We start from the raw sequence: 7,814 nt of genomic DNA on the forward strand, positions 1-7,814 counted from the left end.
TGTGCAGCAACACCAAGGGAGCCCGGGGTCCTGGCGATGGGGAACTGCCACCTTCCCGGATGTTGCTCTTGTTTAAGTAGCCTCCGTGCCTGGCACGAGCCCAGCTCGGGGCTTGAACTCACGACCCTGAGATCGAGACCTCAGCTGAGATGGAGAGTTGGACCTTTAACTGACTGACCCACCCAGGTGCCCCAGACTTTGGGGCGCCTGGTTGGCTCGCTCAGTAGAGTGTGACTCTTTTTCTTTTTTTTTTTTTTTAAGATTTTATTTATTTATTTGACAGAGATAGAGACAGCCAGCGAGAGAGGGAACACAAGCAGGGGGAGTGGGAGAGGAAGAAGCAGGCTCATAGCGGAAGAGCCTGATGTGGGGCTCGATCCCAGAACGCCGGGATCACGCCCTGAGCCGAAGGCAGACGCTTAATGACTGAGCCACCCAGGCGCCCCAGTAGAGTGTGACTCTTGATCTTCGGGTTGTGAGTTCAAGCCCCACATCGTATGTGGAGCCTACTTAAACAATTTTTTAAAATAAAGCAAGTTTAGGTTTACAGAAAAATTGAACAGAGAGTAGAATTCATACACAGAGTCCTTCACTCCCCAACCTCAGCAGTTTTCACTCCTGTTAACATCTCGCACTGGTGTGGGATGCCTGCTACCACCAATGAGCCAGTTACGGTTTATTATTAACTAGAATCCACAGCTGACATTAGAGTTCACTCTGTGTTGTGTGTTCTATGGATTTGCAGAAACGTATAACAACACTGATCCACATTTACGGTACCCTACAGAATTATTTTGCTGCCCTGAAAACCACTCAGATCAAGCTGTAGAACATTCCCTTCATGCCTACGGCCATCCAGTAAGCTGCTCCAGAGACGACCTCTCCTGTGGCATCATCCGTGTGGCTGTCTGTATCAGTTCCTCACTGCTCCTCATTGCTGAGTCGTACCCATTGTAGGGACACCCCACAAATAATGTACCCATTCTCTTGTCGCTTTCCAGGCCTGGCTGTTAGGGATAAAGTGGGTACGTGCAGCCCCTCAGGGGTACATGCCCTGGGCGGAGAGGTGCTGAGCCAGGGAGCGGGTGTGCCAGTTATCAAACTGTCGTCTTTTGGGTCTCAACCTACTTTGCTGTCACCTGCTTTGTGATGCCAGAGTGGGGAGTGTGCAAACCACATTCGTACTTTGCCAGCTGGCTCCATCTTAGGCTCTGCTACCAGAGGGTGTTAGAGGGAGACTGCAAGGCTGGAGGAGGAGGAAGGGACGTGCCCCTTCCTGTGTGTCCCCCCGACAGTCTTCTCCATGCTAGCAGCAAGCAGTTTAGTCCCATGGCACCAGCTGAAACGAATTTTCAAATTTCCCAACACTTACAAAAACAGCTTTGGTGCATCCCACCTCTGAGACACCATCACCAGGCAAGCAGTGCCCCTCCTCCTCAGAGGTCTGAGTCCCAGCCACACAGGGCCCTCTTCTGAGCTCAGGAACCCTGGCACTAGCTAGGCCCTGCCCCTGTCTGGAAGTTGCTAAGTTGGAAGAATTGCAGCCCCTACGCATTGTACCATGAGTCTGCAGGGGCTGCTGTAACAAAGGACAACAAACCAGGGGGCTTAAACAACAGAAATGTATTATCTCCTGGTTCCAGAGGCCAAAAGTCCAGGATCAAGGGGTCGGCAGAGTTGTGCTCCCTCTCAAGGCACTAGGGAAGGATCTCTCATAGTAATGACAGGCAAATGCTTAACCGACTGAACCGCCCAGGCGCCCCTAAAGATTTTAATGTCGAATAATCTCTACACCCAACGCGGGGCTTAAACTTACAACCCAGAAATCAAGAGTTGCTCACTCTACTGCTGATCCAGCCAGGTGTCCCTTAAAAAGTAAGAGAATGTTTAGGGCTTTCATGCAAGTTCTCTGGTGCCTTGCAAGAGGGTACCCGTTCTCCTCAAGACCCACCACAACCATCCCCTGTTGCCATCAAACCCATAGCTAGGGTCTACTCTGAGCAAGTTTCGGGGGGATAGGCACACACTAAGACCCAAGAGGAAATAGCTTATACACCAAAAGAATAGCAAGATTTTTGTTAATAAGTACTGGCAGAAAGCTGGGAGACTATGTGTAAGAGTGAATTCTAGAGATATTACCCCAAAGAGGACAGAATGTAACATTGAGTTAGACACAATTTATTGAGCTGCGTGCCTTTACGAGAGATTCTGTATTTAACATTAGACTATGCAGCTGCAAGGGACTCTGAACAGCCTATTTGGTTGGTTGACTTAAACTTGAACTCAATCCTGCCCTAAATTCAGTGATGTCAAGATGGCAGAACAATAGAAAATGTGAACAGAACAGTTACCAGCAAGGAGATTGAATTAGTCATCAAAAAACTCTCAACAAATAAATGTTTAGGATCAGACTAGCCAGCACTGAAACTGAGTCCTCAGAAGGCCATTCCACTTTTCTATCAGGGCAGCTGCTTCAGGATGCGGGGAACAGACATGGTAAGACCAGTGAATTCTGTGAGCATGGGCCCGTTGACACACTTCTTTTGCTGTAAAGTGAGTTCCCGGATCAGAAGCAATGCCGTGTGGGGGCGCCTGGGTGGCGCAGCGGTTAAGCGTCTGCCTTCGGCTCAGGGCGTGATCCCGGCGTTCTGGGATCGAGCCCCACATCAGGCTCTTCTGCTATGAGCCTGCTTCTTCCTCTCCCACTCCCCCTGCTTGTGTTCCCTCTCTCGCTGGCTGTCTCTATCTCTGTCAAATAGATAAATAAAATCTTCTAAATTCATTCTATGAGGCCAGTATCACCAAAACCAGATAAAGACACCACAAAAAAGAGAACTACAGGCCAATATCTCTGATGAACATATATGTAAACATACTAAGCAACATACTGGCAAACCAAATCCAACAATACATTAAAAAGATCATTCAGCACGATCAAGCGGAATTTATTCCCAGGATGCAAGTGTGGTTCAATATTCACAAGTCAATCAACATGATACATCTCATTAATAAGAGAAAGGATTAAAACTATATGATCATTTCAAGAGTTGCAGAAAAAGCATTTGACAATGTACAACATCCATTCATGATAAAAACAAAAAAACAACCCTCAACAAAGTAGGTTTAGAGGGAACACTGATGCAAAATGCACAGCAAACATTATCCTGAAGGTCAGGAACAAGACAAGAGTGCCCTGTTCGCTCTCACCACTTTTATTCAACATAGTATTGGATGTCCTAGCCACAGCAATTAGACAATAAAAAGAAATAAAAGCCATCCTAATTGGTAAGGAAGAAGGAAAACGTTCACTGTTTGCAGATGACATGATACTACATGTAGAAAACCCAACTGACTCCGCCGAAGAACTACTAGAACAGATAAAGGAATTCAGTAAAGTCGCAGGATCAAAAATTAACATGCAGAAATCTGTTGCATATCTATACACTAATAATGAAGCACCAGAAAGAGAAATTAAGAAAACAATCCCATTTACAATTTCACCCAAAATAATAAGATACCTAGGAATAAACTGAACCATAGTGGTGGAAGACCCATGCCCTGAAAACTATAAAACATTGATGAAATTGAAGATGACACGAAGAAATGGAAAGACAGTCCATGCTCATGGATTGGAAGAACAAATATTGTTAAAATGTCCATACTACCAAAAGCAATCTACAGATTTAATGCAATCCCTATCAAAATACCAATAGAATTTTCACAGAACTAGAATAAATGATCCTAAGATGTGGGACCACAAAAGACCCTAAATAGCCAAAACAATTTTGAAAAAGAAAAGCAAAGCTGGAGGCATCACAATGCCAGACTTCAAGTTATATCACAAAACTGAGTGATTAAAACAGTATGGTACTGGGACAAAAATAGACACACAGATCAATAGAACAGAATAGAAAACCCAGAAATAAACCCACAACTCTATGGTCAACTAATCTTTGACAAAGCAGGAAAGAAAATCCAATGGAAAAAGGCAGTCTCTTCAACAAATGATGTTGGAAAAACTGATCAGCTACATGCAAAAGAGTGAAATTAGACCACTTTCCTACACCATAAACAAAAATAAACTCAAAATGAATTAAAGACCTAAAAGTGAAACCTGAAACCATAAAAGTCCTAGAAGAGAGCACAAGTAGTAACTTCTGACATTGGCCATAGCAATATTTTTCTAGATATGTCTCCTGAGGCAAGGGAGATAAAAGCAAAAATAAAAACTATTGGGACTACATCAAAATTAACAGCTTCTGCACAGTGAGGAGAACAAAAAACAAAACTAAAAGACAACTTACCAGATGGGAGAAGATATTTGAAAATGACATATCTGATAAAGGATTGATATCCAAAATACATAAAGAACTTATAAAACTCAACACCCAAAACACAAATAATCCAATTAAAAAATGGACAGAAGACATGAACAGACATTTCTCCAAAGAAGACATCCAGATGGCCAACAGACACATGAAAAGATGCTCAACATCACTGATCATCAGGGAAATGCAAATCAAAACTACAATGAGGTATCACCTCACACCTATGGCTAAAATAAAAAACATAAGAAACAGCAAGTGTAGGCGAGGACGTGGAGAAAAAGGAACCCTCTTGCACTGTGGTTGGGAATGCAAACTGGTGCAGCCACTCTGGAAAACATTGTGTAGGTTACTCAAAAAAGTTAAAAATAGAACTACCCTATGATCCAGTAATTGCATCGCTGGATATTTACCCAAAAAATACAAAAACACTAATTCAAAAGGATACATGCACCCCTATGTTTATAGTGGCATTATTTACAATAGCCAAATTATAGAAGCAACCTAGTGTCCATCAATGGATAAATGGATAAAGAAGATGTGGTATATATACACAATGGAATTTTATTCAGCCATAGAAAAGAATGAAATGTTACTATTTGCGATGATGTGGATGGAGCTAGAGAGTATAATGCTAAGTGAAATAAGTGAGGGAAAAACAAATGCCACACGATTTCACTCATATGTGGAATTTAAGAAACAAAACAAATGAGCAAAGGAAAAGAGAGACAAACCAAGAAACAAACTCTTAACTATAGAGAACAAAGTGATGGTTACCAGAGGGGAGGGGACTGGGGTATGGGTGAAATAGGTGAAGGGGATTAAGTATGCCTTCCCAGTCTTGCCTAAATCACCTCTCCTCTCTGACATAGTACTTAGGGACTTTGATTGTCTTACTATTTCTCACAATATCCATTGGTCCAGTACATTGATGACATCATCCTGATCGAATCTGATGAGCAAGAAGCAGAAAATACTATAGATGCCTTAGTAGGACATGGGCAAATTCGAAGGTGGGAGATATACCCCATGAAAATTTAGGGAAGTAAAGCCTCAGTGGAGTTTCTGGAAGTTCAGTGCTCTAAAGCATGTAAAGATATCCTCTTCAAGGTCAAAGACAGGATGCTACACCAACTACCTCTAAAAATAATGTCTGGTGGACCCTTTTGGATTGTGGAATCCAAACATAAGTGTGATACGTCGACCCACACAAACATGGGTGTGATATGCTCACCCATTTACTGTGTAATTCAAGGCTACCAGTGGTGTGTGGGCGAGCAAGAGATAACTCCGTGTGAGTCCAGGCTTCAGTGCAAGCTACTCTTCCAACTGGATCTTGCGACCCAGCAGATCTAATAATAGTTGAAATGCCTGTGGAAAGTCGCGGTATTGCATGGAGCCTCTGGAAACACCGATAGGGGATCACTGTGCAGACCTCTAGGGTTTTGAAGAAAGCCCATGCCTTTTTCTGATAACCACTGTCCTTCAGAGAAACAGATTTGGCTTGCTATTGGGCCATGGTAGAGAATGAACTCTTAGGACTGTGGGGGACACATGACCTGAGTTTTCTATCAGGAGTTAGGTGTTGCCTGACCCATCAAGCCGTAGGCTGGGCATGTGCAGCGGCATTTTGCAGTGAGTGGAAATGGAATTTTAGAGACACAGACTCAGGTGGTTTCAGAAAGTACTTTGGCACCAACTCCAGAAGCATGGCTTCCTCTCCCTCGACCGCGTCTATACTTCCTGAAATGTTTTGTATGACCAGCTGACTGAGGAGGAAGTAACTTAGACCTGGTTTATAGATGGCTTTGCACAATCAGCCGGAAGTAGATGGCTGTAGCATTACACTTCTCATGGGGAACCCTAAGGACAGTAGCAAAGGACAATTCTCCAAATGGACAGACCCTTAAGCAGTAGAGCACATTGTCCATTCTTTTTTAAAAATTGTTTTCCAGGGGATGGAAGGGGCAAAAATAAATAAATAGATAAATAAATAAATAAATAAATAAATAAATAAATAAATAAATAATTCTTTCCAGGCTTATTGAGATATAACTGACATGTGGATACAATTGTGTAAATTTAAAGTGTACGATGTGATAATTTGGTACATGTATATGTTGCAAAATGTTTACCACAGTAAGGTTAGTTAACATACCCTTTACTTCATAAAATTACCATTTTGTTGTTGTTATGATGAAAACATTTAAAATCTACCCTCGTCGCAACTTCTAAGTATACAACACAGTATTTTTAACTATAGTCACCATGCTGTGCATTTGAGTCCCAGAATTCATTTATCTTCTAATTGGAAGTTTGTACGCTTTGACTAACATCTCATTACCCCTCCAACCCCTAACAACCACCATTCTATTCTCTGCCTCTATGAGTTCAGCTTTTTTAGATTCTACATGTAATTTTTTAGATTCTACAGTATTTTTCTTTCTCTGACTTATTTCACTTAGCATAATGCTTTCAAGGTCCATCCATGTTGTCCGAAATGACAGGATTTCCTTCTTTTTTATGGCTGAAGAATATATTCATATATATACACCACATCATCTTTATCCATCCATTCATTAACACACACTCAGGTTGTTTCCATGTCTTGGCTATTGTGAATAGTGCTGCAACAAACATGAGAGCATAGATGTCTCTTTGAGATAGTGATTTCCTTTCCTTTGAATATATACCCAGGAGTGGAATAGCTGGATCATATAGTGGTTCTAGTTTTGATTTTTTGAGGAAACTCCGTACTGTTCTCCACAGTGGCTGCACCTGTTTGCATTCTCACCAACAGTGTAAGAGGGTCCCCTTTTCTCTACATCCTCGCCAACACTTCTTATCTCTTGTCATTTTGATGATACTATCCTTTTTTAAAAAGATTTTATTTATTTATTTCAGAGAGGGAGAGAGAGAGAGCATGGGAAGGGGGAGCGGCAGAGGGAGAGGATGAAGCAGACTCACCACTGAGCGGGGAGCCTGATATGGAGCTCGATCGCAGGACCCTGAGATCATCATCTGAGCCAAAGACAGATGCTTAACCAACTGAACTACTCAGGTACCCCTTATTCTTTATTTTTTTAAAGTTTACTTTTTTCAGTAATCTCTACACCCAACCCTGAGATCAAGAGTCTCATGCTTTTCTGACTGAGCCAGCCAAGTGCCTACTGATGATACCTATTCTACCGTGCGTGGAGTGATATCTCATTGTGATTTTGATTTACATTGGCCTGATGCTGAGTGATGTTGAGCATCTTTTCACGTGTCTGTTGGCCATCTGGATGTCTTCTTTGGAAAAATGTATATTCAGGAGACACCTGGGTGGCTCAGTTGGTTAATAACCTGCCTTCGGCTCAGGTCATGATCCTGGGGTCCCGGGATGGAGTCCTGCATTGGACTCCTTGCTTAGAAGGGAGCCTGCTTCTCCCTTTGCCTGCCTCTCCCCCTGCTTATGCTCACTCACTCTCTCTCTCTGACAAATAAATG

Source organism: Ursus maritimus, assembly GCF_017311325.1.
Source record: "Ursus maritimus isolate PB19 chromosome X unlocalized genomic scaffold, ASM1731132v1 scaffold_X1, whole genome shotgun sequence".
NCBI classification, from domain to species: Eukaryota; Metazoa; Chordata; class Mammalia; order Carnivora; family Ursidae; genus Ursus; species Ursus maritimus.